Here is an 8,929-nt window from a genome sequence, read left to right as displayed (position 1 = left end):
GGATAGCTCAGTATGGCCGGTGTCTCGCTACAATGATAGCTCGGCACCACTACCTGTATGCCTTTACTGTACAATATGTAGAACTCCTCTTGCTAACCTTGATTTATCCTAACTACTCGGGGTCCCTATTACTCCCTATAGCTCGCTCTCTAGCATACTTACAACTAACAAGTAGTCGTCTGCTCTTAGAAGCCACCAAAACAGAATAGCCGGGCCAACTAGCCGAGTGGCGATGCACGCGATGATTGATTGATTGCTTGATTGATAGGTTTTACGTCCGCTTCACTACCGAGTAGTTCGGTTATGCATGCGCGTTTCGGCCGGCTTATATACCCTTAGGCCCCGCCCTACCTGTCAATTCCCCAGAGATTGTCCGCTTCACCTATGTGTTTTGGCTGGGACTAATTTAAGGCAAGCTCTACTCAAGCGCGTAAATAACATCGATAATGCACAGAAACACGACAGTTTACAAATAAAAACAACTAGCTCGGTAGGTTTTCATCACACAAACTTAAATTTTGAAATATTTATAAAGACGAAGTAAAGGAAGTAGCTACATTAATTACATACACAGCTTCGTGTGATCCTTCATAGATAAGGAGGAAAATAACAATATTTAAAGTAGTTGTATGAGTTTTAAGCACTTCAGCTTGTAACTTTCTCTCAACTTACAATTCCTTAAGGGTTCCGGTCCCATTCCGGCAAAACACTTAGGAACGCCACTTCAGGTTTTTGTACATACAATTACCTCCTCTTATATTTTTTTTTGCGTTTCGAAGACAACAACTGATGACCATGTCGAATCCTGTTCTTACTATGCTGCAGTCTTACAGACAGAACACTTTTTTAAATCCATCTCTTTATCGTTTTCATAACAGTTCTGCAATGTATGGTTTTCTTTACAGAAATGATTTACAAAGCTATAGTAATGTTGGAACAAACGTTTCCGATGAGTATCATATTTGTTGTGTTGTATCCCTTTTTCTTTTGGAGGGGGAATCCTTAACCTCACAATCTTTGGAAGGGACTTCGGCATTACCATCCGCAATGCTCTAAGGATTACGCTCACTTACTATCTCTGCACCCATGGAATATGTCATAGCAAAATCGAAGGCCTAGTGTGCGCCACCTTGTGGATGAGACAAGAAGACTAGATGAGACAGAATCGCCAGGCAGCTAAACGGAAAAATTGACTGGCTTTGAAGTCGGGTGTCTCTCCTTTGTAATCTTGAAATGACATGCATCAGCCTGCGATTGGTAATATTTTTTTCACCTAAAGCCAATTAAATAGCTATCAGCTTGCTTTCAATTCTGCTATGAATTATTCGAGGGGTGCAGAGAGCGAAAGTGAGGGTAACTCCTGGGATATCGAAGATGGTCAATACATGCGTGAGCAATTGTTATCGTGCTTGTGCATAGATTAAGTTTAGGAACGTTTGTTCATTGTTTGTAATTGCGACCTTGAACTTGACCTCGGTACATGGAAACACAAACGCGTTCGAGATATTGTCATGCATGACCACTATATGAAGTTTGATTAAAATCCGTGGAGAAACGAAGCCGCTAGAGAGGGGACAAAACAAAACGACGACATTTATCTTGACATTATTATTATTATTAAACACAAACATAATCGAGATATTTCCATGCATGACCAATATTTTAAGTTTAATAAAAATCAATGGAATGCTATATTTTCTTCACGGCACCATATCGAGGGGATAACAAAATTTAGCTACTACATATGAAATAATTAGGCAAAATATTTAAACAATCAATCCTATTATCGTAATTTAACACATAAGCGCACACCTACAATATTTGCAACAAAAGTACAGTAATAGATGTCAAAAAGCGCAATCTTAACTCATAACGAAAAAAGCGCGAAAATATGTACTTGTAAAGAATAAAATTAATAAATCCTACATCGCATACAATGATACTGCATTTCTATAATAGAAACAAAATAAATAATAGAAAACAATATTTGGGATAAAACAGAGTCGGAACAACGTCGACATGTAAATAACACTACAAAAACCAAAAATCAGACTTTAATAAGCTAAATAATGATACGCTTAATTAAGCACATAATCTTAATTAAGCAAACACTAAATTAAGGTAAGCACAAACAATAGATATGCTCAATCAAGTAAATGCTACACGTTACATCTCCAGCACACATGCAGGTATACACAAAAATGGAGATATTAATCAGGTGGCATAGGACTAGTAGTTAGCGCCTGACAAGGCAGCTCCTGCGAATTCCTCAATATTGATTAATGTATATATGCTAATTGTAATGATTGTATGAATTGTATATCTATGTACTGTTAAGAGCTTAAGAGTGGCTTATTCTAGATAGATAGGGCATTATATTAAATGCTGTATATTATTATTATTAAATATCAAATTTAGTATACCCTTAATAAAGTATATGTTACCTTTTAATTGAATGTACGCTTAAATGAGCACGTAAATACTTAATTAGGTAAATGCTTGATTGAGAAAACGTTTTATTAAATACAAACTTCATTCAGTAAATTAGGTAAAAGATGTATTAGATATACAGTCTATAAAGTCATTCGTTATACAATTGTAAGTCAAGGCCGTATTGGAATTAAGTAAACGCTGAATTAAACAGACGCATTATAAAATAGATACTTAATTAACAAATGTTTAATAAGTGAACGCTTAAATAAGAAACCAATAGTTCATTGGGTATTCCGTCTTTGCGTATTGCAGAGTTATCTTCTCTTGGGAGCAGGAATTGATTGGTACGTCACTTGTTTGTGAGAGTAACGTCATCAATTTTTGGGAAAACGACGTAATTTTCTCACACAAACCAATGACGTAACAATCAATACCTGCTCCCAAGAGAAGATAACTCTGCAATACACAAAGACGGAATATTATTGATGTGACGTCATACAATTGTTATGAATTGGGGAATACCCCCATCTCGACCCTAGGGTAAGATAGGAATTTCCCTTACCCTGGACAGGGATATCCACCATTTTACCGGTGTGTGATTTTCTTATCTCACCCTAGGGCTGAGACAAGCTACACGTGCTCTTTGCACGTTCTCAACAGTTGTATGACGTCAAGTGAAGTTCTTCATTAACTATTAAAATCGTCAAGAAAGAATGTACCTGGTATTTTTTTCTGTATGAATCGTTCTTAAGGAGTATCAAACTAAATTTCAATGACGAATTTTGTGGCAAGGTTAATGAAGATACTTCACTAAAATGTCCCTTCAAACATACGTTGAAAACAACAATGAGCGAACAGTTAGTATGGTAAATGACCTTATGCCCTAAACATCAGCAATGAGTCCTAGACGGATGAAATAATTGCATCATGAAGCGTAATTATCTTTTTAACATATCATATCTATTACCGAATGCTCAAATTATTAAAGTGCGATCGAATACATGCGATTCCTTAAAAAAGGAGGCTCAATTTTATATAAACGGCGTGTGTGGTCCAATGGGGGCAGAGGGGCGGGGTTCAATAGTGAAAATGGATATGAATCTTTAAAATCTTTTTTTTTTTCCCCTGTATGATAAAAATGGATTAACCCTAATTTTGTTCAGGGCATCTTTTTTAAGGTAATGTGAACTCCGTTTTGTATAAATGGAGGGTGTGTCACCCCCGAGGGGCAGACGGGCGGGACCCAATATAGGAAAATGTGTTTATGAATATTTAAACTACTTTTCCTTCTGTATGATTGAAAGGATTTAAGCCTAATTTAGTTCAGGGCATCTTCGAGTCATGCTTATTTGATTTTGTAAAAAATGGGGTATGTGATACCCCTGGGGGCATGAGGGTTGGAATCCAATAAGGGACGCTGAGGGGAATCTTTTAAATCCTTCTTCTGTATAATTGAAAGGATTTGAACCTTGTAAAGGGTCGGGCCAAATAGGGAGAACATAGTGATAAATGTTTCGTATTGTGTTCCTTCAATTGATTTGAAGGTTTTTAATAAAATTTCTTCAATAGCATGTGACCCCCTGGGGGCAGAAGGGCGGAGGCCCAATAGAGAGAACATAGTAATACATGTTCGATATCCTTCTCCTTTCGTTTGATTTGAGGGATATATAATCTACACTGCAAAATACGTTATAATCTATGTAAGGACGGACTAAGCATTCAAATGTAGCTTAAGTAATAAAGAGGTCAATTATCATTTGTTTTACCTGTTACTGAGCAAGATCGGATTATCTCAGTCTCGGGCTAAGATTCTGTAACATTCCAACATCGGCTTACGCGTCGGTTGGGATTTTGTTACATAATCTGCAACCTCGACACTGTATTGTATTTGTCATTTCAACACTGAAGTTTAGTCTCCTGACACCACTTGAAAGTATGCAGGACGCTCTATACACACGATTTTCCGGAAAGAGGACGGACAGAAGATAATGACCAGATTACTAGGTGCGTAAAGGGTCTTTTCCGTCCTCGTCGGGGATTTATAATTAGTTGTTATATACATGGTATCTGGCATAAAGTACACAAGTAAGAAATTTCAAATTCATTCGACAACTGTTTTAGGAGATATGGCATTGCATTTTGCGTCCATATCGTCTGTTGTGCGCGGTTCTGTTGAAGGTTGACCTTTTTATCATCACAACTGACCACATGTGATTTAAGCAGAGTTGGTATTCGGGGAAGACCCCCGTTCGTGTAAGGGGGTGTTCCCTGAATACCAACTCTGCTTAAAATCACATGTTTACATAGGTGATCAGTTGTGATGATAGTGAGTTATAGTCTATTGCAGAAATGGTGTACAGGTAAATTGCACAGGTAAATCAACTTCTGATAACTAATCCGATAATCAATAACTGCTTATAATTGCAAAATAATCATTAATATTTAGATTTCCGATCCCAAATTGCTAAATGGATAATGTATAAAACAGCAGCACATTTTGGAGAATTATCATATTTCGCTCTGTACTTGGAAACATCAACTTCTTTCTCAGTGAAATTTGTGTGAATTCTCTTATAATTATTGTCATATAAAACTTGTACTTATTTTCCGATTTTAACCTGTGCGACTTCAGTTTGATATCATTATCTGTTATCGGGTGCTTTGATACATAGATATTAGTTAAACTTGTATTTTCCGATTTTTGTGAATTCTCTTATAATTATTGTCATATAAAACTTATTTTCTGATTTGTGTGAACTGTCAGATCAACGTTAAGTTCATCACCAACAGAAGAGGCGGACAGAACCTTTCCCATGATGGATTCATCTACAGACCAATACGTAGAAACGGCGACAGAACATTCTGGAGATGTTCAACCTCAGGTTGTTCAGCATCCCTCTCGACAGTGAACAACATACCAGCAAACTTCGGAAGACATCAACACAACTAGGCCGCAGACCCAGCCAGCGTTGTTGCAAAACAGATAATGAACCAGATCACCAACCGCTGCGTAGAATCTATCATACCCATACCGTCCATCTTCGACGAGGAACTCAACCAACTCCGAGACCACGACTGGGATGACACCAACATTTTACACTGCCAAATCATCCCACTACCGTGCTCGCCGCAAACAGGCTCATCCACTACCACAGACCTTGACCGACATCACTTTGGATGGAAGAGGGATAGAAACATCTTCAAGCGAACCATTTTTCCTCTTCGACGACGGTGAACAGAACAGCAGAATGATCGCATTCGCTACATCAGAGAACCTGACCGAACTTGCAGCCTCCGACGTAATCTTCAGTGACGGCACCTTCTACACCTGTCCTTCTATGTTTCACCAGATTTACAGCATCCACGTACAGATTGAAGGCATTATGACCCCAGTTGTTTATGCACTACATCACATCACAGCTTCTGCATCTTAGATAGAATGTTTTGTGCTAGAGACTTAAGTGATATATATAGAGAATGTGATTTGTGCTAGAAACTTCAGCTTCATTTAGTGGTTTACTGTTTATATTTATATTTAATAATTAACTTTTAGTGCCGTTTTAAATGTGTATTACTGTTATATGTATGAATACAAACTTTATTTTATTGCTGACATTAGTATCAATGTGGCCTAAATTAAGGAAATATATTTCTCATATAATGTAATGTTATTTTTATTTTTCATATAATGTATAATACTGTATAAAATGTGTATTACAGTTATATGTATGCAGGAAACTGTTCATCTATTTTATTATTGACTTTATTATCATATCTACAAAATGAGTTGACATTCTTAGTTGAAACGGGCTATAACTAAACTTCAAAGGATTTCCTATATTAACACCTTCCTTTCAATTCTCCAGAGTTAGTGTTCGGGGAATGAGCCCGTGTAAGCACGGCGTGAAAAAACTCACGTATATATGTATGCATTATATATGTGTAATTTCAGGCATTTTCTTTTGCGTCTATATTAATAATATTGAAGTAGGATATCAACATCTAGACAGTTCACATTCAGCGGTATTTTAAATTTGCTACAAACCACATATAATATAAAATGATTAGTAAACTCAACTAATATTTATTTCACTTTTAATGAGTTTGTTATTGATTTGGTATCTTAGATATATTAAAGCTTAATATCAACATTACGTAAACCTTTTGCGTATGTTTTGTTTATCCCATACGATTTTTATCTGTTTGGAAATATGTGATGTCAAAATTGTACTTTATACCCCAACAATTTACGTAATGAACGTGTCGCAACGTTTCAGAAGTTTGTTGTCTTTTTCCTACAGAAATGGAGGATACAATGAAGACGGAATTGACAAAAAGTACTTGTCAGTTTCAATATTTACATACAAGAAATAGAGGAAGTTATAACAATGATTTTAACAATGATCTCGCTTGTTTCTTCACAGATAGACGATACATTGAATATAAGAGCCGTGTTGTGAACACTGTAGAGCGTCACCTCCTACCAGGTTCTGTGCTTAACGTCTTAATCTACGGATTCTACTTGAATATGACGAGTTTTTATCTTAGTCTCTCTCGAACATAAACACAACGAAGGATGGCAGGAGGGATAGGAGAGGGGATGCCAGGAGGGTAGGGAGAGGTGATGGCAGGAGGGTAGGGAGAGGGGGTGGCGTGCGGGTAGGGATAGGGGATGGCAGGATAGATGGGAGAGGGATGGCATGAGGGATGGGAGAGGGATGGCACGAGGGATGACAGAAGGGAAAGCAGTATGGATGGCAGAGTGGATGGCAGGAGGGATGATAGAGGAATCGCAGAAGGGATTGGAGATGATGGGAGAGGGGACGGGATGGCAGGAGAGCTTGGAGAGAGATGACATGAGGGATTGGACAGGGGATAGCAGGATGGACGGGAGAGGTGATTGTGGGAGGGATTAAAGAGGGGATGGCATGAGGGATGGTAGAGCGGAAGGCAGAAGGGGTGGGAGAGGGGATGGTAGGAGGGATGGGAGAGGGGATGACAGGAGGAATCGGAAAGGAAAGGCAGGAAGGATGGGAGAGGGGATGACAGGAGAGATATGAGGGATAGGAGAGGGAATGGCAGGAGATAGGGGAGAAGGTATGGCAGGAAGGATGGGAGAAGGGAAGGCAGAAGGAATTGGAGAGGGGGAGTGAGGGGAGGTGTCACACAGCGGCCGACAACTTTACCAATTTGTGCATTTTTTCTGATATGCTGAGGTATCGCACCAAGCCCCGATCATCCGTGTCCAATTTAGAATTAGAACCCCATCGGTCTTGGTGAAAGACAAGTGTCATATCCACTGCGCCATCCGATCGCACTATGAAAGACAGTCCGGAAAAACTCGTAAATCCAGTGATAAATATCTCATTACCATATTTGTTTTAATAGAGGGTTTGCTGTGAAATAAAAATGTTTTGACGAGGAAATATTGTTAACATCATATGATACATGTAAGGAATTGTTTTTCATTTGCGCTTAAAAGGTCAAAGGTCACGGTTTATATAACGTTAATAAACACGTATTTTAAACAATCGGACCGATAATATTGTAGCCAATGGTCAAGCAATGCTATAGCTGACACTGTTGCATTTTTTTCTCTCATGACACTTTTTTCCCTTCGGTATTTGTTTTTTTCCCAGAAACAAATGCAATAGGGTATGGGTTTCTTTTCGGAACGCATCTATAAAATACATTGTTTTAGGATAGAACATTATTGAATTTGTAGTTACATTTATTTGCATCCCTCAAAAACTCTCTTAAATCATTTGAGATGTATCAGTGAAGTTGTAATAGTGTGACCAATTCCTTGTAATCTAGCACATTGCGACATTTAAACAGTGGAAGCAGGGATACTATTTTCAGAAAGTTCTAAATCGGAAAAAATGATTTTTTTTTTTTTTTTTTACATACAGTTTAGTAGACTGTCACCCATGTTGGTCATTTGAACAATGTAAGTTAAATGAAGGGAAGCGGCTTGTGTAGATAATTCTGTAGTGACATTTTTTTCTAGTTTGATTAATCGAGGGTTTTTTTTAAAACAAATTTCAATTTATTTCACATTATCAATAAATCTGAAAGTGGATGTTAAATTAATGAAACAAAAAGTATAATTCTATCCCGCAGGTCATTTGATGAGCAGTGCAACATTTCTTTTAGGACAGTGTTTTATTTAATGTTCTTTTCCGAGTCTAAACACATGTACAGAAAACACACTTGAATACAAACATTACCGAAATTCACACTCGGCGAACATGGACTTTACCATATATAGTAATTACAGGTGAAGGGCTGACATATATTTTACAAGTGAAAGGCGAATAATGACTGGGCAAAACTTTCCCGGGATACAGAATTCCGAAAAGAACTTATAAAATGTATTACGTAATTGTATTCTTCACATTCGAATTCCTTTCTGTCCATTTCTTTGAAATTATTCTTTCCTTTTTTTTCATTTTAGTTTCACTACATATTTTCTTTTCAATGATGTAATTTTTTT

The sequence above is a fragment of the Mizuhopecten yessoensis genome, unplaced genomic scaffold (assembly GCF_002113885.1).
Source record: "Mizuhopecten yessoensis strain PY_sf001 unplaced genomic scaffold, ASM211388v2 scaffold2681, whole genome shotgun sequence".
NCBI classification, from domain to species: domain Eukaryota; kingdom Metazoa; phylum Mollusca; class Bivalvia; order Pectinida; family Pectinidae; genus Mizuhopecten; species Mizuhopecten yessoensis.
The sequence above is the reverse complement of the archived record's forward strand: the minus strand, read 5'-3'. Positions refer to the sequence as shown.